A 25,177-nucleotide genomic window follows, 5' to 3' on the forward strand; every position below is an offset into this window, starting at 1 on the left:
GTATGATGATCTTTCCTCAGGCAAGTTTTTCTTTTCCTTCCCACTCAAACTCACCCTCAGCTCTTTTTTCAGTGTGTCACTTGCTCTCCTTCAGACTGGATACTACACATCTGCAGTGCATGTGGTGTATCTCTTCTTGGAAATACCTTCTAAATAGTGCATGGCTTTCCCTCCTGATGCCTCCTTGTTCTTGACCAGATTAAGTAAAAGTCTGCGCGACTTCATCAAGAAAACAGCATGTTTTAGAATGTGTGAATGAGACTGAGTGCACTGGTCAGTCCTCCAGTCTAACAAGTGGATACCCTTATCCAGTGTTTATGTTTCTTTCCCAGTGAAAGCACTGGGCTGGGGTGGGCATGGTGTTGGTGTCTGTTTGCTTGTAAAAAAGCACATCTCTTGCAGGGCAGACATGCTGCCCTAGACAGCCCTCAAAGTTTTGCAGAATCAATACAAATCTTTGGAGATCTTGTTGATCACTGTATCTGGAATGAATCCATAATTACCAACTTAGTGTTTAATTCTAAATTCTATGTGATTAATTTATTTTTTTTTTAAATAAAGCGGATTGAGTGGGCATGTGCAAATGTCAAAATTCCTATTAGTAGATGAGAGTTGGAAAACATACCAAATAAATGTTAGTAGTAAATTAAAGTCAGAAGTATGTATGTTGGGATTGCTGAGAAGCAACAAGCAGCAGACTGCAACTTCTGTTAGCATCCGGGGTGGTTTAGGATTTGTCTGTGAGAATGTGGAAGGGGGGAAGATGAGAACCTTACATCCAAAGGCTATCAAGAAAAAATAATAGGGTGACAAGTGAGATAACAACTACATGATCATGATGAATGCTTTTCCTTGGTTTCTAACTGGTTCAGTTTTGAAGCATGTGTCCATAGGCAACGGATATCAAACAAATGTCCAACTATGAAGCAAACAACTGGCACGATTTTCTCGCTTGAAACCCTTGTCACAGAAGACATAAGGCTGTACTGTCTAATTATTGCTTTGCCACATTGTTTTCTATTTGAGCAATTTCCTTTGGTACATTGTGCTATTCTACAATGCCTGATCTCTTGTTAAGTTTGAATGTATTATCTACGTTATTGGAGTTGGAAGGGCTAACTTGACAATATAATTCCATTCATCCCTGATTTTCAGTACTTCCTTCTACCTTCACGCCTTTGATATTAGTAATGTGGTGGTGGTGGTGGGTGTTGGGGGTTTTTTTTGCCATTTTTTTTCTTTTTTTTTTTTTTCCCCCTACTTTTCATCATGAACCTTTGATTTTTCTGTTTGGAGAGGACTGTTTCTGAACTTATTGTAGGATTCATTCCTGAAGCCTGCACTGATTCCTCCCCAATCCCCTCTTCAAGTTATATGGCTTTACTTTTAGAGTGTACTTTGGGGTTTTTTTGAGGACATAAATGTCTTTAGTAGAATTCTGCAGCATAATTCCACTTTCTAGCCAGTGTTGCCTTTGAAGGCTGATCTTAGCCTTTGGAGAGGCCCCACAAAGCCAGCTTTTCTCCCCTCCATCTCCTAAACACTGGCCCATGGTGTGCTGTGTGACCAGTCGGATAAAGGCCAGCTGAGAATTCTCAGGACTGTAACAAAAGGAGCAGACACAGCTAATAGTGATTCAATAAGAAATTAATCCACTGTCTGCTGATAAGGTTTACCTCATCCTTTTTCTTCAGGGAAAAATTGATCCCTGATGTTCTTGATGCCACTATATTGCAAAGTATCAGATTGCTGTGAATGCATAGTATTCAATGCTAATGAACACAGCGGTTGTACATACATTGACTGTTCCATGTCTCTAATTTGCTACGAGAGCAAGGAGGGCATTGCTGCTTCTTGGTAAATGCAGGAGCTGTTTCAAAGATTAATGCTGAACTTTGTGTTGGGAATAGGTCTCCATGTCTCTTGAGGTAGGCTATGCAGCCTGTAACGTAGCTGAAATCATGGCTAAAAGCCAGCTGCAGAAGCAAGACTTACTCAGTTGATATTGATGGAGGAAAGTCAGTGGATCCTCTCCTTCTAGCAACAAATCTATTTGGGGCCCTCCTGACAAGAGAGGCTTCTGCCTGTCCCCAGAAGCAGCCTTGGGAACCTGCAATAGGCATTAACTACAATGAGAAGAAGAACGGGAAACCAACCTGGCTATTGGCTTTCCTTAATTTCCACTTTATAGGTTAAGGTTACAAAGAACTGCTGGGTTTGTGGGGTTGCTTGTTTTTTGGTTCATTTTAAATTGAAAGCTGAGGTTTTCCTTTAAACTTCTAAATCCCCAATTCAGTGTTAATGGGCATATCTCTGATGGCCAAAGACCAGATTTTCTCACCTTGGGTATTTACTAACCATTCTCTCTTTTCACAGAATAGTTGAGGTTTGAACAAAGCTCTTAATACTGTCTACTCCAACCTCCCACTCGAGCAGAATCAGCTGGAGCAGGTTGCCCAGGACAGTGTGCAGTCAGGTCATAAATATCTCCAAGGATGGAGACTTTACAACCTCTCTGGGCAATCTGCTTCAGTGTTTGACCACCTCTGCAGTAAAGAAATTGTTCTGTGTTCACGTGGAATCACCTGTGCTTCAGTTTTGGTGCCCATTGCCTCCTGTCTTCTCACATGGCATCACTGAGACAAGTCCAGCTCTATCTTTTTTAAGCCCTCCCATTAGGCATTTATAGACTTCCCCCTCCTGCCCCAAACCTTCTCAAAGCTGAAGAGTCCCAGTTCTCTCAGCTTTTCCTTGTATGAGCTGCCCCAGTCCCTTTAACGTCTTCGTTGCCCCTTTGCTGGACCTTGCCCAAGAAGTCCATGTCTTGTGTTGGAGCACTCGGAACTAGAGGCAGCACTCCTCCTGATAAGGCTTCACCTGTACTGAGCAGAGAGGGGACCACCTTCCTTAACCCCCTGGCAATGTTCTTCCTAATGTAGCCCAGGATACTGTCTTCTCACTCTGTGGCAGCTGAACAAATTTAATTTCTAATCTCATAAAAAGGGAATACTTGAATGTTAAATATAAAAGATTTTCAACACTGAATAGCACTTCCCCTTATGAATTAAGGGGAGAATATTTAAGCTGCTGTGTAATCACTGTGTCAGTAATGCCTAACAAGACATGACTTTTGTAATGTTTTATGTCCTATTCTGTGCTGAAATCATTGGGTAAAGAAAAATTTTGACAGAGGAAGCTAAAATGCTATTTCTCTCACCTTGCTGCCCCCCTCCTTTTTTTTTTAAGCCAAAGTGAAAAAATAATAATTTGTGGGAGGAAGCCTTAGGGATTTACACCTAAAAATACTGGATTTCAGTAAAACCAGAACTTTGATTTCATCAGAATATTCCTCTTCAGATTGATAGGGAAAACACTAGGTGAGATCTTCAGTATTCATTATTTAGAAACCAAGAGCCAGATTTATCAGTATCAAGACCTGGCTCACTAGCTGAGGAGATACGCACTTGCTACGTCCTTTTAAAAGTTGGTGTGACAATGGCCTGATTTTTGGGTGCTCTGTGAAAATGCATAGTAGTTGAGCATTGTTGTGTTAGAACTGGAGGTGTGGATCTGGGGGGAGGGCAGGGGGCAATATGCAGTTCTGAGACAATTGTCTGGCCCAGAACTGAGCTTATACTGGGCGTTCATAACCTCGGATAGACAGTACTTCTCAGGATCTCACAAAGGGAGCTCAGGTGAGACAGGACTGTTTTTGTCAGTCAGAATTTAAAAATCTTTTCTAGAGAAGCTGGTAAATTTGCAGTCTACAAGGTTTTTGTTATCTCAGAAGTACAAATCCTCCTTGGATTCCCTGTGAGATACTGCAAAATGAATGTTACCCCAACTTCCCTTGATTGTAGCCTACATTAAGATTTATGCTGAGGACAGGAGGGTTGTTGAGCTAGTACTACCCTATTGTTTGCTGGTCACAGCAAAGATTCAGGAGGTAGATACTGATGTACAAAATTCAAGTACAGAGAAGCAAGGGATATAGCCTTTTTATTGAAACATGGTACTTAAGGTCTAAGTGCATGCTTTGTTTTTGTTGTTTAAATAATGTCTAAGAACCATTGTCCTGAGGTATAGCTTCCTTCCTTGGTAGGGTTACCAACTCTTTAACTCTGTCTGCAGTATGGGATGTGCAGTCCCATTGTTAGCGAGAACAGTGCTGTCATTACGGGATGATCATACAGGAAAATTATGCAGGAACAGTTCCAAGCAGGCAGTGTCCTGGTATAGTGCGGTGCTACTACTGAAGTCTCTTAAGCTCTTACATACAAAATATTATCGCTGTATCAACAAAACATCAGAGAAAAATTCTTTAAAATGTTATCCTCCAGAAGAGCCTTGCTGAGGGCAGGCAATAGCGAAGAGACTTTGGCTAGATGATCTGTTACTTTTAGGCAGCATGCAGGGACTAATCCGCTGGGGTTTGTGGGTCTATTTAAATTAGATATATGCCGGCAGTGCATTATTTATAACCAAAAGCATGAATAATTCAATATGCCCACTCTTAGCAGGTATCCAGCTTGTGCCAGAAGCCTGCATTAGATGCTGGCTTTCAGAACGATGAAGAGACTATCAAATAACAGTCTGTTTTGCATGTATGCTCCACTTTGCGCTTTCTTTTGTATCTTTCTAGTTTGGCTCTGTCTTTTGTCTGGGGAAGAAGAACAGATGATGTATTCTTTACATGATTCCCTTCATATGGAGATGACATACTATGTCTAAAACAAATTACATAAACCAATTTAGGATCAATGCATTAATTTCATTTCTGTTTCATTGTGATGGAGACAGAGGCATGTTCAAGACAAGGGACTTAGAGGCAGCGTGGCAAAGGGACAGTACATCGCTCTTGGCCTAACCAATCTAGTCTGCTGTGCTCCACTGCACAGCTTGGGCTCAGCTGTGTCTTGAGGTTAGTTTATGGCCACCCAGCCTCGTTGGAAAGTGTGTGCCACAGCACCCTTATGCTCAAATACTCAGTCTGTGTGGCTTAGCCTAAACATACTCATTAGGTTTGGTAGACTTGGACACCTGATGCAGAAACAGGCTGTGTGAGCAATGGATGCAGACTACAGTCTGAATGCTGCTGACAAAAAAATGGGGCATTCAGACCACTGCATTGCATAGTCACACAAGAGAGATCTCAAACACTGTCAGCTCAAAGTCAGATGCAGTGGGATACTGAAACACAGGTACTTTCAACACAAGTTATTTCCCTGCCAAACTTCTATTTTCTTTCTTTTGGTTCCACCTCAGTGATATCTAATATCCAAAGGTGGGAGAAAACTCAGCCAGCCTACTCTCTGGCTCTCTCATATCTTTATAATCAGCAACCTGAGTTAGGGCCTTCTAGCAGGAGGTGTGCTGTTTCTTGTTGTTCTTTGAAATTTGGACATCAAGTCCAGTGCAAACAATACAGTATGCTAAATTTACCTGTCCATTCTGTTTCTAAGCTTCTCTGAGTGAGCTTACAATACTATTGCTTGTTTCTGCCCAGTCTCAAGAGTAATTGCAGGCATATTTGCAAACACTAGGCAACTTGGACAATTTTGGAAAGAAGTAACAATTCTTCAGAACACTTGATGTGCTGCTTTGTTTCACACAGAAATAAATGCAACAGAGATCTCCAGGTTCCCTGCAGTTGAAACAGAATGCAAGTGTTTTAGTTGTCCACATTGTTATAAAATCTTTACTTGACTGTTACTGAATCGCTGAAGAATTTTGAGGTGCTTTGCTGGAAACTAAAAATGTTGATTCAAGCTCCCTGTCTGTGTGGCTACAGGTAATTAATTATTTTCTGTATGTTGGGTCCCAATCTGTATGCCTGCATAATAATAGCTCCTTAATCGAAACAGTAATATGAAGGGGAAAATGCGCCAAAGGTAGAGAGGCATCTGAGTATGACAGTTTGGAAGGCAGGTAGTTAGCTAAATATGATAAATACAGTACTTCTCCTGCAAGAGCTCCAGAGAGATCGCTTCTGTAGCCACTGAAATACAGCAGTTAGAGAGTACAGCCAATTTATAATAGTCTATAGAAACATTGCACAAGTTTAGGTACAAATCAGGATTAAAACATCCTGCAAAGATGCTGCACAGAATTGCTAAACCAGGTGATTATAACGCCTCTGTGTGGAAAACTGCAAGTGTTCAAGATCATGAGGTGTATCACATGTGTCTTTAACAATGTAAGTTCTTTAAGTGTTGTTGCTCCAGGACTACGGAAAAGAGAAAACATGCTGTGATCAGTCATTGCTATGTACCTAGTCTCCTGACCATCACCCCCAAGACCTCTTATCAAGGCACTGCCCTTAGCTGATGCGGCTTAACAGAAAAAAAAAAAAAGTAACAGAATTATAGAAATGGTAGAAAGTCCACACAGGAATACAAGGTATTCTGTGGCAGTATGGTGGTAACCTTATCTGGGAATAAGCAATAAGATCTATTTAAAATCCTATGTGAAAATATCCAGGTAAACTAGTGTGAATTCTTCATGATGCATTTTTCCTGTTTTAGCATCTTAACGACTGCTTATAATTCCCCTGTGCATGTGCAGTCAGTCAATTACAGAATCATTTCATAACCTCCCATTGTTTTTCTCCATCAGAAAAGACAGGTTTTGTGCTCCAACATGAGATTAAGCTCATTGTGGCAAAAAAACCCCAGGAAGATAAAAGCCTCACAAAATTGCAGTATGATCTGCAGGTAAAGTTTCGGCCCTTCTTGATGGTGGAATTGGGCTGAGAAGGGAAAATTCCTCCCAGGTACAGCAAATAATCAAAGAACTAAGTTCACTTCATAGTGTGTGATCTGAACTTGAGGTGGGACATGGGCATAAAAGGTTTATAATAGGATGAGAAGTACATGGTTTAACATGTAACTTTGGTCACTGAGTGACTTCAGTGGTTCTACTGTTGGTTCTGCTGCAAGATCTTCTTCTGTCCTACAAGGTGAACCAAAAAGGGGGAGAAATTTAGTCCATTGATGGCCTGCATGTGAAATTTATGATCTGAAAAGCAGAATCTGAAAGTCTTTTCAGGGAAGGAGGGCATGAGCTTTCATTAAACCTTGTTACCAGTTCAGGATGGCCGGTCATAGTTGAAACATTGGTGTGAGATTCTCTGCCTGTATAGAGCTGTGCTGACTGATGAGCTCGGGATCTCAGAGCTCGGGTAACTTCCAAAATGAATTTCCATCCACTGCTTGTTTTCTTTTAAGGCACTTCTAGAAAACAGAAAATACAAGTCATGCAAGTGATGAAGGAATCTGGGACCTAAAAGCTACCTTGTTGCTCTTCACAAACTTTGCTCTCTGCATCATAGCCAGTGCCTGTCACTTACCTGCTTGTAGAGGGAGAGAGTGTGAACTTCTATCAAAGCTGTATTGGCAAGATATTTACTGCTCAAACTCCTACTTCTTATAGGTGCTTGGACTTTGGTAGCATGCCATGATGGATTGGTATGTCAATGTTGCCATCATAAATCCAGAATAAACTTTTGTAAAGAAGTGACAAGGAAAAAAATAGGAAGTTAGATGTATGTGTGCATTGGTTTGGTTTAGGCTATGTACATTTAGCATTCTCTGAATGCTACAGAATCAAGATAGTTTTTAAGTAATGTGGTATTTATTCCCATAAAACCCTATCTGTAAAAGTGAGATAGTGCTCCTCTGCTTATCTGGGGACCCAAGGCACAGCAAGATTAAAGCTGAATTTCTTTGGATGAAGTCTGGTTTTAGCATGTCTTTCCAGGGTAGGCTTCTCGAAACACAAAGTATCTACAAGGCATTGCAGGGAGAGATCTCTACAAGGCCTGGTAACAATCAGGCCCGATTTCTGCAATTTCTGCCATGTATGACAGGTCAGGTTACACATGGAAGCTAACAAGTTGGAAGCTATGTATGCAAATGAAAAAGGAAGTGTATCTAGATGACTAAGAACTTTAAATGAATAAATGTTTCATGATGAAAATGCTGCCAATGTGAGAGAGACTGGCTCAAACTGAGGAGTGGAAAACAGAAGAAAACTCTCAAAAGGGTTACTATTAGATGTGAGTAGCACCCAGTGCAGCATTAATTGTTCATCCAGAAACCACGTGTATCTTTCACAAGCAGAGGGGACATGCACAAACCTATTCTGTCTGCCCATTAGTGACCCTTGTCTTGCCACAGGGTCTGTAAGAGCTTTGCTGGTCTCATTGCATACAACGTCATGCCGGCATGTTTCTACCTCAAAATAAAAAAGGCATCTAATATAATTTCTTCAGTACTGGTGAGTATGGGTGTCACCAAGAACTCCCTTGAGGGCTCAGAAAATAGAGCAAGAAGACAGAGGAAGGATTTCTGTTCATTGAATGTGATATGTCTGATGATCTGCGCTTTGCAGATTCCCTTACCGGTTTGCATCTGGATTGACTAGCACTTAATTAAGCTTATTCCTGTCTAATGGGTCTCTGGAGGATTTGCTAAAATAATTCTGTTCAGTTTCTAGTGGAGAAGAATCTCCATGAAAACAAAAAGCAGGCTCGCTAGGCATTTGATGACAGATGCTGCAGACAGAGACCTTGGTCTGGAATTTCTTCTTCAGCCCTGGATATCCTCCATCGAGATGACCAAAGCAATGTAGGAAGTCTGCGATTACACCTTCTCTGGCATTTCTGGGATAACTAAAGGCTTCATTTCTCAGGGCTGTCAGTTTGGCTGCCTTTTACCCAGCACTAAATTTACTGAAGGTTGAAGGAAATTGCTAAGAATAGTATTTGGATTTATGGATGCTTTCTTGTGAGATGTGCTCCTTTTGAATATTGTTCAGACTAGGAAATACATTAAATGAAGATGTTGTAATCCTGCGTCATGTCAAGCATGATCCTGTGGTGTAAGGTCTTCCTTTCTCAAACAGCACATGGACAGGAGCAGCTCTTACCTTGGGCAATGACACAGAGCTTCAGCTTAAACTTTCTTTCATGTGCTCCTCTCACCTACCCTTACTCCAATATATAATTGCTTCTTTTGATCCTTTCACCTACCACTACTTTTCAATCCTTATGACACTTTAAGCCTCAACTTTCAAGTTGTCTCCGTTGAAGCAGGGTAACAATGGTGTTGGAACCTCTCTTACGCTTGCTGTGCTCTCGCTTCGGTGTGAATGTGAGAGCCTGGATCCTTCCACAGAGCACAAGTGATTCAGCAAAGTTTCTGCATCTGATTTCTTTGCTGACAAGCAGAACTGGGTTGGATATTACAGGTTGAGAAAGCCAGGGATTTGAGATATTACTGTATTAGATATTCCTGTATCAAACTTTAGACCCGTTTGAATTTTTTGAATAAAAATGTTGATAAGCAAAGTATCAGCTGAAGGCAAATATTTTATTTAGACTTTAACTGCTTCAATTTTAAAGCAATCATTCTGAACCAAAGCAAGACAATTCTTCATTTTTTAAAAATGTCAAAACAAAGTGTTTAGATGACTTTGAAATGCTTTCAAGATGTAAATTTTAAAAATGTTGAAACTCAGCCTTCCTCACCAAAAAAACCCTCTGCAAATCAGTGAATTCCCATGAAGTGTATTACAGAAACACTTTCTGACGGGCGCTATCAGATCTTAACAATCCTCACTTTCTCCTGTGATGCCAGTCCTGGACCAGTATAACCATCTGAGCTTCACTTACGCCTGGTTAATTCCATTATGCATCAAACTTTGTGACTGAAGCATGTTAGGTATAGCACAGTGAGGGGTCAAGCAGAGCTACCTGTGCTGGTACCAGCAGCATAGCTGTGCTAGTGCTGTGCTGTGCTCTGCCTGCTAAGCAGAGTACAATGGTCTGTGTAGAGTGCTGAGCTAACAGATGTAAGCTGCTTCTGATACCCCAGCTGGGTTATTTAAGACCAGGTGATGTGCAGATATTGAATACTCAGTTGTTCTGTGTCAGTAAATCCTTTCTTTGCACAGTGGGATACAGCTGAATTGCAGCATTGTGCAGCTGCAGGTATGAGGAAAAGCTGAACTGAAATCAAGTACAGCTCTGTCTTCCCTTGTTTCAACAGGTATTCTGTTTAGCACACTTTGAATTTTTTGATATATGCCAGACAGGACAGACAATTCTTTTCCCCTAGTCTGCGAAGTATTATGTATGCTCACAGTACAGTAACAACCACACTTAAAAAACTGAGACAAACATAATTTAAAATGAGGAATTACTGTCTTATGCTTTGAGAGAAGTGCTGGAGAGCCACCACCTAGTGAGACAGCAGGGACCGAGGAGAACAGCACAGAATAATTTTGCTATTTAGCAAAAGACTAACTTCCCACTAGCTACAGAACAAAAGCCACGCAGGCATGAACAGGAGTACACCAGGAGGACAGTGGCCTGTTCCAGGAGGGTTTGTGGTACCAGAATGAACTGCAGTAGACTGCAGTGAAATACGTTTTTGCTCTGAGTTGAATTCAGACTGGACTCCTAAAACGTAGCGTTCTTTTCCTGTGTTTACCCAAGACAGGCTGTAGCTTACTTCTCAAATTGCCTTCTTGTCTGCTGGCAGCATCTATTGAGAACTGAAATGGCCAAAGACAGAGATGATGAGTAAAAATTGTTCAGTTGCCCCATTGCTCAGTGGATCAGCATCCTCCTTGCTCATGTCTCGCCAAATGACCAAAAATGAGGAAGGTAGGAGACCAAAGATGCTGCTGGGGGCAAAGTGTTGCACAATGGGGACCACACTTGTTGCAAGCCACAAAGGCATTACTCAAAGCTAGTAATAATATGTATTTCTTTGCAGTAAGAGTGCTTCTCTACTCCAGTCACCTTAGTTGACTGCTGTTTGTTGGGCTGCAGGGATTTTTTTATTTATTGGTGTGGCTGTGCACAGTGAGCTGTCAGGCAGAACCTCTGTGTTCTGGTGTTGTGTGTTTCTCTGTGTGAAGTAAGGTGGGACAATAAGGGTAGAGGAAAAAGGAATAACCTTAAAACCATTTCAGAGTCAATGTTAAAAAAATAAATTAGGTCATGTTTTGGTAAGTTTTCCATCTCTTCCTTCCATTTCTCTATGTTCTGTCCTACTAGTGGAGGCACACTGGCATAAACCCAAAGTGGGTCAAACTGATACAAACTGCCTATTTGTCTACAAAGCTGCTTTACTTTAAAGGGAGATTTTGGCACAAGGAGGTCATAGAGCCCTTAAGGTAACCTGAATACCTGCAGCACATTGATATCTCCCATTGCTGTCACACTGAAGTGAACTTCCTTTTATGTTAGACCTGATACAACAGCTTGTGCTCAATGGGATACCCATAGGATGTTGTACCAGGTTCTCAGTGTCTAGTAGGTTAGTATTAGACACTGGATTGAAATGGTGGGACAGGGTTATTAATCCAGAAATATATGTTTCTTTCTCTGTTACCATAGCTCTACTTGGACCAAGATATGTACAGAAGTAGGTGTGGAGGGGGTGGGAAGAAGGCAAGCAGGCATGAAAATGGTGAAAATGACTGGGTTTCCTTTTTTGTTTCCTGGTATCCATTTCCCAGGCTTTATTCCTGCTGCCAGCCCTGTGCTGGGAGAAGACACAGAGCCCCATATAAAGGTTTATGTAACAAATGCAATTTCTTTTTAAAGCTTCCTTGAGTCATTTTAACCCACGGCTCTCAGAGAGTCAAAGTGATGCCTCACTGCTATGACCTGGCAATTTTCTTATGGCTTTATGTACTGATGCTGCATGCTGTTTAGATCAGCGGTAGGCTTGTCCTTAAGCTTAAGCCCTGGCAACAGTGATGATGGAAATGCCAGTGCTTGCCTCAATATGTCACTTCATATTGGTCTCCTGAGACAAGAAGTCCACTTGTTTCCAGAAAGGCACAATAATTTGTGTCAGCTCGTTAAGCTGGCATACTGCTGATTCAGGCACTGAACTCTAATGGAGCACTTTGTCCCAGCTCTGTAATGGCCTGTCCCTTGTATTCCCTGGGAGATAACTAGGATAAGTTCCTGGAGGGGAAAGGTCAAAGAACTCAGGAAAGATTGTTATTGTCAATCCAAATTAAAACTGAAGCTGGAAATATAAGATTTGAATACAGCTTTGAATAACTGGAAGGGGAAAAAAGAATCTATCTCAGGGGGTATATGTAAGTTTTAAGCTCAGGATGGACTAGTTTCTGCTTGTATCCAAGTCCCCTAGAAGAAAAGAAAGAAGGATTTAATAGATTAGGAATGAAACTTGGTCACAACTTTATTAATTCATTTTCAAGACAGAGAGGAAATCCTTATCAAAAATACCATAAGGACAAAATGCTAAGTGACCGGTTCAAAAGCTTAGGTCAAATAATTTAGCAAGAGGCAGCAGATAATATGAGAGGAACTGATTCAAGGAGGTCAAGCAGAACAAGTTTTTGAGCGATTTCTCTGTGGCTTTGGATGACGGGTAGTACTAAGCGGCTTCTGAAAAAATATGTAGGGCAGGTGTTTGGGATGGTGGATCCTGGCATGTACTAATTTGTAGGACGAAGGAGGAGTGGGTGCCATGTTTTGTTTGCACTTTGTTCATTTTATCTAGTTGCTTTTCAGAAGTTTGAATAGCTGAGACTAGGAGAGTGTCAGAAGGGAGAGAGCAAACTCATTCCTTCTGAGCTGAAATGACAGCTAAGAAAATTGTACAAGACTGCTCAGTTTTGCAGAGAAATAGTCATGTTTTGGGGTGGTGGTGGGGAGAGTTACTTCACAATAACATTCTTTTTGATCTCTTGATATTAAACAAACTTTTGCAGGTAAAACCTGCAACACCAGTTTATATGCTTAATTGGATGAAGGACTTTAATACAGCTGTAACTTTTATAACCTCTCCCCCATGCATTCTTCACCTGCTTTTCCTTTCTAAATAGTTGCAAATATTGCTAGACAAGCTGAAAATGGTCTCACCAGCCGCTCTTCCTATTAATTGACAACTTAAAAAAACCTTCAGCTTTCTGAGTGCTGTATTTTGCTGCTTTCTTCAGTTTTGTAGTTTTAAAGCATCTATATAAAATCCTCTTATTAATTCCATAGGATATAACTATTGAGTCACACTTCTATTTTTCTGTATCAAACAAAAAGCTGAGGCAGTTGAGCAACATCTGTTTGTGGGCTTAGACACCTCTTCCTTTGGTAATCATGAACCAGTTAGAAAAACAGGCTTTTCTTGGGAAATTAAATTTATATTGCAGAATCTTGCAAAAGTGTAGTTAAAACTGAGTAACCACTGAAGACATACAATGCTGTATTAAACCTCTCTTTGATCCCTGCCACAGTCTCTTTCTCTCCCCACCTCTCAGCATAAGAATCAACCCGGAGGATTCCCATGCATTTTGTCTTTAAAAGCTGTCGGTGACATTTCTTTTGCAGTGTTTAATTTAGATGACATTTTATACAGAAACTTCTGACTTGACAAAAGGAAAATGATTCTTCTGCAACAGTGAACATTCAGTGAGAGTAAAGTCAGATTGGGGTGTCTGCTAACATACTCTCTAGGCATTTGCATTACTTAGCTGCTTTAATAGGTACTTTTTCAGCACTTCATTTCTGAATGAATTGAATTTGTATCTCTTCTACACTTCATTTAACTATTCTTGATTTTTTAACAGTGTATATCTATGAAAGCCCTTGACTAGCATTCAATTGTATCAGTTTAAGGAGAGCTTCTGATAAGTGTGGAGTAGCTTTTAGTCTTTGAATTCAGGCATGAAGTGGCCTTAATGAGCAAATTCTGGAAATGGATCTATGCCTGGTAAACACTGGCTACCCTTAGCAAAGTGATAAAGGCAGCCTCCCTATGCTCTGGATTATACCTAAAAGATGACAGTGTGGTCATGAGCACATTTTCTAGAAAGGAGTATGTTAAACTTGCCAAAAGCTGTTGGAAGCAGTGCTGCCACATGCCTCATCTCATAATCCAAAAAATGCCTTCAGGAGGGTGTTGTGTGCCATAAAGCAGAAGTATACACTAAGCATAGTTTTCTTCCTGGTAATTGCAGTGACTGGAGAAACCAGGAGAAGGTTACAACTGAAGTAGGTTTGATGGTAGGTCCTCTGGTTCTTATAGTGTTCTAGTTTTTTTATGTGTATATTCTTAAATTTATAGACTTCTTTCTTTCTTTCTCCCCCTCATTTTCATTTCAGATAACCATGATTTATGTACTTACGGGCAAAAAACATTTTCAAACACCTTTTTAACTCTACATTTATTTCATGCTGCGAGCTAATTGTCTGGTGATCCCACATAACACATTTTGATCTGTCTATAAATTGGTGTACATTAGCATGTTCTAAAGGTTGAGCAGGATTTTGCTGGGGCAGAAGCATCTGCTCCCTACTCCACAGAACTGTAATTACACATTCAGGTTTAGATTAACAGAGTCTAATAGACGTAATCCTGCAGAAGAATACAAAGACTTTTGACTAAGGGTCATTATCTAAATGTTTCTCTAGCTGGGGTTGAAATATGTAGTAATGAGACGAAAAACATTCAGGAAACCTTGTTACATGAAACTATGTTCAGACACTGGATATAAAAGAACATTAATCATATTACAATGTACAGTGTGATGCAAATATGGAGCATTACTCTCTGCTAAAATGTAGTAAGTGTCTTACAAAATTTCTTTTCTGGCTCATTTTGAGAAGTTTTCCCTTTAAGGGTGATGATTATGGAAGTCTACCAGTGGCAGGTGCTATGTGCAGCTCAGTACTGTCATCTATGGATTTGTTAAAGTGGTTAAGGTATCAACAGGCTGTTTGTAGCTATGAAATTAGGCTACAGATCCAGATCATAACCCAGGCCAATGTGTTTGGGCAGGGGACTTTGGATCCTCGATCTAAAACTATATTTGAGTACGGTTAAATATTCCAGCAAAAGGCTGGAATTATCATTAGCAAGAACATATGCCACTAACACTAATACTGTGTGTAAAATGGACTTTCTAAATCATGTGTGCCTGTGTAAAATAAATATGCTCATGTCCCACTACCACATTCCTCATTTTTCTAGTGTGAAATCAGAGGGATTAAGACTTTTAATTAAGACACCAGAGAAAGGAACGGTTGACTTTACTAGTGCAAATTAGTTTGAAAACAAAGAGCTTCTGCTATTCTATTTGCTGCTTAGGATAGACAGTTTTGATTTAACCATTTCTTTGAGACAGAGAACTAATACTGCTTTTAAGGGGGGAGGGGGACACAGAGTGTGTATTAGCTGCATATCCAAGAGATAACAAAAATCTCCTGTTCGAGAGGGAAGGATCCTGATTAAAGCAGGTGTGTTTGTAGAAGCTGAAGAAAATGATGTACCATGTATGACAGCAGAATTGATGAGTTTGTGTCTCCATGGGCTAAACAAGACCCAGTCATTTAGAATTCCTCAGAGCTGTTAGTAAATTTGGGAAGCTATGAGTATTTTGTGTGAAATATTGCTCTTCTCGTGCCCTCAGCTTTGTCAGATTTGACATGGAAAAATCAGTGCAGTTTAAATGCAAATAAATCTTGATGTATGTTTCTCACTTTAAGCCTCGATATCTCAAAACAGTGCTCGGAAGTAGAGGAATTAAAGCAAAAAAAGGTTGGGTTCCCCTCCTTGTCCTTTTATAGATCATCATTGTTCAAATGTTTGTGGAATTATGCAGTCCCCTAGTGAATTTAAAAGAAGCAAAAAAACCTTTGGGTTCATCCTCCATCTATATTCTAAGATTAAACTGGATTTTAAATGTAATGAGACATCCTGTATCTCATGGGGTCTTAACTGACACTTGTAGCAATGCAGCCTTCATGATAGAAGGTGGGGAGGGGTGAAGCCCAGAAAAAAAGCACAAAAGTCAGTAGTCTCAGATGGCACAAATGCACAATTACTGCAGAGGGGCTATGCTGCCTTACACTTGGTGAGGATTTTGTGCTTTAAAAAAAATTGTCTTTAAAACAAATATTCTCCATCAGATATCAGGTTCAGTTCTTTTTCAGGTCAAATAAGAATTGCAAAACTAACTTCTTCCCATGTTCTTTGGCTGCTGAGCTTGTCCAGCACCTTTGAATAACAAAAGCAACCAAGCTTGAACCAAATGAAATAGCAAGAAATCATGCTCTGCACTGTGGAAAAACAAAATCAGGATTTTGATTGTTTTTTTTCTTTCTTTCTTTACCTATGGTTTGCATCGGTAAATGCAAATGTTGGGAAACACTGTTTGCACAGCTCTGTCTTTAGAATTATACTTAGTGACCTATATGTCATATACAGTGATTGTGGGATCTTAATTTTTTTTTTAATATAAGCCTATTGAAAGCTCAGGGTAACTTTCAGGCTATCGTATAGAAAGGCAGAATACTGATGGAATTCACACAAATCAGAAAATTAACCAGGAATCTTTCTAAGCATGGTTTCTTGAACTATTTTTTCCAGACCCAAGCATCTAACTTCAGGGTTCAGGGAAATATCCCATTCAGCTTCATAGCTTTGACCTCTCTTCTAAAGGAAAGATGGGCACCAGTGCCTCACTTACACTTAACAGCTAATACTTAAAACACACATATGGTTGGTGAGACACCAAAATAAATACATTTTTTTTCCTTTTGCTTAACTCCATACAAAGTTAGTTGTACTGCTCAGGAGACAGTATCCTGCCCCAAAAAGTTTTGTAGTCACTGGCTAAATCTCTGCCTCTCTAGTTTGATTTCACAAGATTCAGCAAGTCAAGACTATTACTCTCTAGAGTGGTTGTTGGAAGACTTGTTTGGAAGACCCTGTTGTTTGTCAGTCCCCATTTCAGTATTTTATGGCAAGTGAAAGAACTTCTACAGGAGATGCTGAGATTCCAATGAATATCCTGAAACTTGGGGTACATTGAAAGAAGAACTGGATTCACATCTTTACTTGGGATTGGGCAGGTTTGAACTTGTGTTCCTATACGGAGAAAGAAAATTTCTATTTCAATACTAAGTTTCAGGTGGGACATCTTATTTTCTATGCTGCCTGTGAGGGAAAGATATGTTCTGAGAATGTCAAACATTGCGGAGAAGTGTGACACAATGTGTGCTCCTGCCAGAACTGTAGCAGCAAGATGACAGGTTTCAGTTTGTGTCATGCTGTGTGGTCACTAGCAAAAAGGATGAAAATGGAGGACACAGGGACGTATAGTATCAGAGAAAAGGAAAATTGTAGCGGTACCCAATGTAACAGCTTGCCCCATTTGCAACCATAGTCCTTTGTGCCTTTCCTTTGTTCTCTTCTTTTTCTAAGTGTATTTAAAAAGGGACGTTTGTGTGTTTTAAATGACAGACCCAATTTGTACTGCAAACTGTTGCTAGCACGGTGTTTTGTTGGTTAAAAACTGGCAAAATAGTATGTACCCAAGAGCTGTGTCAGCAACAAAACCCTAGTGCTGCTGTTTTTTAATGGGGAGGTGGGGGGCAGGGGGGGGGGGGGAAGGGGCAGAAGGAAAAAAAAAAAAAAAAAAACCAACCACAAATTCCTATGACTTGTACTTCATTTGAAATGTGGTAACAATCCCAAGGCTGTAACCAAAGGCTGTATTTGGGAAGGAACTTGATTTATATATGCTGTACTTCCATGAGAATATTTGTGGCTATAACATACTGGCAGATACTTCAATATTACACTTGAGCCGAGTCAATGGAATGAAAATAAGCTTATTTCAAAGTGATTGTCTATAGTGGGGTCCAGTATGTAGTAAATGCAAAGCTCTGGAAATTCAGTTTGGTGCTTTCCTGAGTTTCCCCACACAGAAATTGCCTCACTATGCTGTCTTAAAGTGCTCAGCAAAAAGGGGTGCCCCGATTCTGGTCAGCTCTGACACAGCTACTATAATAAATAAAATTAATGATAATAAAAAACCAAACAGAGTTCTGGATTCCTGAGACTGCTGGACTAGTCAGAAGTTCATACTTGTTTCCCAGTTACATCAGTGCTTCATGGGTGACTCAGCAAGATACGAATGTTGTAAGTGGAAAACAACCGTGTCCGTGATCAGTGTATGCTATGGTATTGATTTCCCAGTTTTCCTGGAAATACTCTTGCTCACAGCTGCTGTGGCATGGAGCAAATTTACTTGGCTATGTCAGGTGTGTGTGTTCTGTGTATGGGAGCAGGAACACAGTTGTGTGCATGTAACCTGATCTGAGATTTCATCTAGTTACGATTCCATTGTGCCACTTAATTGCTGCATTCTCAGGTCTTCAGTAATAAATGTGGTTTCTTAACCTACAGTCTATAAGTTGCCAGACTAAGAATTCTGTTATAATTGAAAAGCTGTTTGGAAATGCTCCAGTCTTTTTTTTTAAAGTGAAAACTGCAGAACAGCATACTGAGAAAGCAATTTATTCAAAGTCAGAGGGGCAGGTCACTGTTTCAGAGTCAGTGCGGTTTCAGTGGGTTTGGGTCTTTTTGATTAGGATTGGGGTGGGAGGGGAGTTGATCGGAGGGTTTTTTAATGAACTCCAGGTTTTGAAATATCTCGTCGGAAATACTCAGCTGTTCACATAGCAGTCAATTTGAAGCATGTAAGGTACATGACAGCCTTTCATACAGAATCCACATAATCTAAACATTAAGGTAATTCGGGAAGTGTTGTGCATTGTGATCTGCTGTTTTCTGCCTCTTCTGAAAATCAACAAAACACTGAAACATAGTTTGCTTGCCCTCAGGATACGATTTCACTACTCTTGTCTAAAAACATCAATTTGGTAGTTTTAGGAAAGGCACTCTAGCACGTAAATGTGTTTTCTTTTTGGCTCTTATACTTCTAAGCAAGAATATATAAAATTAAGTACCATTATGGAAGCTGAAATTGAAAGGCGTCCCTTTATTAAACAATGAAATCCATGTAAGTACAATTTAACCTGTAAAACTGATTCCTATAGTAATTATGAGGAAAAAGAATCCCTACCTGGGGAAATTCCAAAGGTTGATTTATTTAATAGGTTGTGTCAAATGCATTACAGCTACAGTATGTCTGAGGAGACATATTAAATAGAATATAACAATGTCCGTATTTCATGAGAATAGGGACAAACAGCAGTTTTGCCAAGCTTGCTTAGTGATTTGCATCCTAACAGGTAATGGTCAAATCTACGTTCCTTGATCTATCTGGATGCTGTCACTCCTTTTGCAGGTGGCTTGGAACTGGGGGTTGTTATGACACAATGTTTTGTGGCTTTTAGTCTTCTACAACAGTGTTCAGGAGTGTTTTGCAGCTGGCAAATTGAAGTCAGTGAGGTTTGAAGTAGATATTTTACAGATGGCCTTCATGTGACTGAGGAGCAGAAGACTCACCTTTTCCCATCCAGTGTCTCTGTCCTGTCGAAAGCTGTTCTGTGTATAAAACAAGTAAATCGGCTATGCTGTTGAAAGACCATGGCACAGAAGAGATGTAGGGCACAGCTGCAAAACCCAGTCCTTGCTGACACCCCACTTTAGGTACTGTCCCAGGTGCCTCCAGAGCAAGGATTGACCTTGCACACTGGCACAGGGCTGCGTGCCTTGAGGAGGGGCTAGTAAGGGAGAGGTTATGAATAGAAATCGTCTTAAGAATGGGACACAGGTGAAACATGCTGACTTTCATAGCTGCTGGGCCACAGAGGGAGAAAAGCTGCAGGCTAATGATTAGTACCTTCTCTTTTAAGAAAGGTGGCCAGTTCTGTTCACCAAATCATGCAGATGAGCGAGTACCTCAGTGATGGAGATACTGGAGAAAAGGTGAACATTCCAGACAGCACGTATTTCCTGGGAAGTCAAAGGCAGCTGGAGTACTTGAACCACAAACGTATCATTGGATCATTTCTCAAGTTAGGAAGAGAAATGCCTAGGGTGGAAAATGACCAGGCACCTTGATCGTCACCAGGACTCGGGCTGTGCTGTACTGTGCCTGTCTAGTGGAAAACACAAAGTGCCACACAAGTTCAGTTCTCTCCAGGGTGGAAGCTGAGCAGGGGTGTTGAGGATCTAAATTGTGGGTTTATGTGTTTAAAGGGGTATTTAAATAGTTGGGTCCCTGTGTGAATCTACGTGATAATGAAATAGAAACTTTGTTTACATTACAGCCTTGAGACCTCAGCATTTGACATAGGATGAAAAACTAACTAGTTTTTTATTTTAAAAAAGTCAGTCATCACACATTCCTTAAGTGACGACTCTTGTATCCCTTTATAAAAAGTGAACAAAAGCTTAATGTAACTTGCTTTTGTAAGTTATGATAATCACTATGTGATTTTTACATTCAGTTTGCCTAGTTTTACTATTTCTACAGTGAAAAGACAGATTAAGTTGGCACTAGAACTTCAAACTAGTCTCTGGAAATACAGCTGGCTCTGACTCATTTCTACAAATAAAAATGCTACAATCTAAACTCTAATGAGCTGTGAGCCCACTGCATGTAAGACAGAGGAGGCTGTACATCTTGCACTCTTTTTGTACCCGCAACCTACAGGCTGCCTATGCAGACAAACAAATTTTCTTTTCTGGCAGCAATAGAGTTAAACTGTCTAGATAAAGGGATGCAGTCATGTAAAACTGGAGACACTTTCTAGAGTAATCCTGGGTCTGCATATTTGGCAGTTCTGAGAATTCTAAATTCAGCTATAAAATAATCAGAATATTTAATACTTAGAATGATGTGAGAAGTTTGAAGGTTTAAAAAAATGTATCTTTTACAGAATTTGCTGATGAGTAATCATTAAAATGATGATTTATATTAAATTTGTGGTTGTTGTAGGCTTTTGAAACGGTAATCTAATGCCATAAATGCGGCAGCTTTTGTTATATAAGAAATGGGAATGAACTACAGGCTTTCTGTTTAGTGGGGTTTGTGACTTTTAAAGAATAAATTTTCTTAAATTTTCAAACAAAAGGATGAATTTAGGTTTCCTATAAAGTGAAATTCATGTAGGAAAGCTGAGGTTTTGGGTGACAAAATTATTTTGGTTTAAAATGAAAATATGTCACCCTAATTTGACCCCTTATGAATTTTCTAGAAGTTTTAAAATTAGTTTTAGACATGTTATTTTGGACCAAAATCAAAATGTTCTACTCTCAACAATGTCAAACAGGATGCTTTTAATGTTTCTCCTGTGTTTCCAAAATGAAACTTCTTTGAAATAGCTTAAATAAAAAGATTCACGAAAATGTTTTCCATATGAAAAACAAAGTTGGCAAATCTTTAAGCCAGTTTCTCTAGAAATAAGGTTTTAGTCTTACACTGCTGTTCAGCATGTTTTTTAAGGTCATATCTAATCCCACAGGGAACAAAAACGTAATGTGGAGGTGGGGGATTTGGACTCAGTAAAACAGTTCTGCAGTACAACTAAAATGTATGGTGCACTTTGAGGAGTGTTTCATAATTTCTGAGTGTGCATTTTCCAGGCTTTTCATCATGTAGGCAGAAAAATAATTTTGCCTCTTTGCATATGAGCCCATCTACAGGCTAGCAAAATTTAGTTTGGTATTCATGGCAGGGTGATTTCCAGGAATGGAAGGTAAGTATCTCTAGATTTTCCACCTTGCCTACTCCACTCCTTGTAACCCACGTAACTTCACTGACCAGTGTTACTCCATGATCTCCACTGAGGCATGGAGATAAAATTCTTTGTCAATAAAGCAACAACTCTTCTTAAGAGGCACTTTTCTTATTGAGGAATTTATTATCTTGTCTAGGGCAACTATATTTAAAAAGATGCAGACTTAATACAATGTTTCTCTTAGTCCCATTAAAATATTTCTTACAAAGTCAGTAATTCTTGGAAGTTAAAAAAAAAAAAAACCAGCACGCACACACCCCCAAAAATCACCCCATTTACCAAAAAAAATTACATAATCTGAATGTACAGTCAAGATGGTACTTTGACTGACATCAGTGCATGCAGAGGCAATGATCTGACACTGAATCTTCACTCAGACTGAGCCACTAATTATCGCAGACAGCTCAAATACCAAGTTTGACATAAAATTTGTGCCCATGCACTTTTGAAGGAATTTAAAGCCAAGTATTTTCCTTATTAAAAAACAATTAAACTCCTGCCTGTATTTCCGCCTCATTTCCCTAGAAGCCAAAGCCTGGCTTGAACCAAACTGATTCTCAGATATATTCTTAGAAATGCAAACAGTTTGAAATAAAAATGGATCCATGTCTAAACATTTCCTAAAGGTTGTTCTGCAGATGACTGTAGTCTAGAATCCAAATCCAGTCTGATTGTTTTCAGTATTGGTGGAATTTTGAGATCAGAGTTACCATTGAAGGGTGATTAGAAATATGTTGCTTAGGCCACTGACACATAGAAGCAACTTGTGTGAGATTTTGGTCTGAATTACAGTTTCCAGGTTATCAATTCAGGTTTGGGTTTTTTTCCAGCATCTAAGACTAAATTTGTGGTTTACTCCCAGCAGTACCGAGATCAGCTCACAGACTTGCACCAAAACATCATCAAACCATAAGGTTTCTTGTGAAGAGATTTTCTTAAATCCAAATCATATGTTTTTTCAGCTGAGTTTTGCTTTCAGATTTGGATTTATTTGGAACTAAAAATAGAATGAGAAATTCAGGCAGAATAGATTTGAGAAAACTGCTCCTAGTGTGAGGATAGTAGCTCAAAAACAAAGGAAAAACTGTACAAGGGAGGAAATGCTTTATAAACACTCTAATTGTGACGTTTATCCTGTAGAAAAAGAAAAAAACACTAAATTTAGGAAGTCATATGCAGAATATGTTTCAAATTGTATTTGCTAAATTATATTACTATAATTATATATAAATATAGATTATGTTATGACTATTTGCTGTAATCTACAGAATTTTGCCACAAAGAAGGAAGCCCCAAAATCTAGCAGAATGGCATCAGTAAATAATTAAGTGCAATTTTGGTGTATTTCCAGCTGAAAATTAATTTGAGGAGTACTGAAATTAAGTAGGGGGGGGTCATGTTTCTGTGGAAGAATCAGCCCGTGAGATGGTACACTACTAAGACAAAGTGAAAGGCGTTCTTCCGTGGCTGACAGGTGACAGCACCAGAACAGTTTGCAGCTGCCAGAATAAGCCTATATCCTTGCATGTGAGGCTTGTAATATTGATCCTCACGCAGTGCTTTGTGCTGACTGCATTTTTACGTAGGAAATCACCATGGCTGCTGCAGAAGACTAATTAAGTTGTGGGTTTATTTCCTGTCTTTTTCACTGGCTCTGGTTTCTGTTTTTGTTTTTGTTTCCCCGGTATAGCTCTGCTAGCTTCATTTGACCTGTTCCTGATGTAGGAACACAAGGAAGGTTTTTATTCTGATCTAGGGATATCGATACAGTCATTGAAAACTCTATTATAGGAACACCTTAATCCTACTAAAACTTATCCTGATTTAGTCACTGTGCTGTTATGACAATCAAGTTGACAATTTAAACTTGTGGATCACTAATAATTAACAATAAAGTTATCATTAATAAAATTATTTTCTTCAAGTTGTCAAGGTCCTATCAGTCATCAACTATTAAGAACAGTTTGGGAACAGCAGAACTTGGGCCAGATTTAGACCAATTGTCATGAGCCTTTTAATTTTACTACTTTGACAAAGCTACAAAAACCAAAAGGAGCAGACTCCCTGCAGGCAGGGTGCACACAGAACCTGTCAAAGTCATCAATTGTGGATTTCCAGCACCAATCAGAAGAAACTGCATCTTTATCAGTTTATCAACCCTCAGCATTTAGTTTTACTTTAAGACTTCCCAGACTCTTGTATTTTCACTCCAAGTAGCAGCTCATATGACTGTGTATTTTAGGAGACACCTATAATCCAGCCAGGGAATCAGACACAGATGGATTGCTCCTAATCACCCTAGCTAAAACGTTCACTTGTAAGTGTGGGCAATTCACCAAAAGCTCATGCCTAGGACTGGAAGAGTTTGGCCAATCTGATGATTCAGAATTTTTAACCAGATTAGCATATGTTCCCCAATGAACCTACAGGCAACGTGGTTCTCTAGTAAAAAAAAAAACAAACCAAAAAACCACCACAAAAAACCAAAAAGGCAATGATAATGATAAATAAAAGATGTGAAGATAGACTGAAATTACCTTAAGTGAGATTGGACAGAAACAGAAGTAATGTAGGATATTGAATAAATGGCAGATCAGGAGCATGGCCACACTTCATGAGGGCAGTTCTCCAACGATGTTGCATACACAACCATCTCCAGGCAAAGTGTTTCTGACTTCAGTCACCTCTTCTTCCCACGTAGTGACTCCTGCTTGGCTTTTTGTTTCTGGGTTGGTTTGTGTTTTGTTTTTTCTCCCAGTGACTAAGCATCTAATTTGAATCAACTGTGGGAGAAGACAGGATTGAAGGTAAAGTAGTGCTTTTTATTATTCAGGTTGTCATTAATTGATGTTTTCAGTTCACAACATTTAAATGAAATATTCACGCAATCGGGCCAGTTGTAATTCAATCACAAACCCATCCAACTACCCTGAGGAATCTCATCAGGGCTCCTTAGGCAGCAAGAAAGAATTTTAATTAGAAATTTGAAGTAAGCTTTCCTCCAGTTTTGCCAGGAACAAAATGGGCTGGTGCTTAGTGCCTCCATATGGGGAATTAAAGCCTTTGTAAAATTAGCATTTAAAGAAACAACTAGAACTTAAGACTGTGATAGATTAATCTATATTTGCACTTTCTGGTAAGTCCCAGTGAAGACTCTGAATGTCTAGGTAGAAAGTATACTACCACTTCTGTATTTTTAAAAGTTCTATTGTATACTAAAAATCGATGAATTATTTAGTTGCATACAAAGCTATCTTTGAAGATGCAGCTAGTAAATAGGAGGTAGAGAGAATTTTTAATTGAAAATTGCTATTTAGGCATTTTAAATGGGTCACATGGGATTCCCCTAAGAGGCATTTTGCACTGTTAGAAGAATTCCAGTAAGATGCTTGCTCCAAACCCAGGGCAAGAGGTGTAGCAATAGGGTCAGTTCCCATCATTCAGAAATCATGATTCTTAAACTGTTCTGATTTTGAGGTATATGATTCAACTGCAATAAACTGGGGGAGGATGGCAGGGGGAAGTTACTTGAAACTGTATTAAGTTGCTAGAGTAAGTAGATCAGGCTTTCTAGTCTTCAGTAACTTTGACAGCTGGAAAATTGCTGAACAAAACCAGTTCTGACACCTGTAC

The 25,177-nt window shown here is 39.5% G+C and overlaps 1 long non-coding RNA gene across 3 annotated transcripts in view; it reads right to left on the reverse strand.

Annotated features, from left to right (window-relative positions):
* Window positions 1–3,989: 3,989 nt before the first annotated feature.
* Window positions 3,990–25,177, reverse strand: part of LOC130153162 (uncharacterized) — a 56,300-nt gene continuing 35,112 nt past the window's right edge. Inside the window, exons 3-6 of one of the 3 annotated variants that reach the window (XR_008823249.1) lie at window positions 24,082–24,327; window positions 7,349–7,501; window positions 7,084–7,232; window positions 3,990–5,644 (exon numbers count right to left, since the gene is read on the reverse strand). This is a non-coding gene — a long non-coding RNA (uncharacterized LOC130153162). Of the gene's footprint in view, window positions 7,233–7,348; window positions 7,502–24,081; window positions 24,328–25,177 lie in introns of all 3 variants that reach the window. The other 2 variants (XR_008823248.1, XR_008823250.1) reach the window with 2 other exon arrangements.

The sequence above is a fragment of the Falco biarmicus genome, chromosome 7, assembly GCF_023638135.1.
Source record: "Falco biarmicus isolate bFalBia1 chromosome 7, bFalBia1.pri, whole genome shotgun sequence".
Lineage (NCBI taxonomy): Eukaryota > Metazoa > Chordata > Aves > Falconiformes > Falconidae > Falco > Falco biarmicus.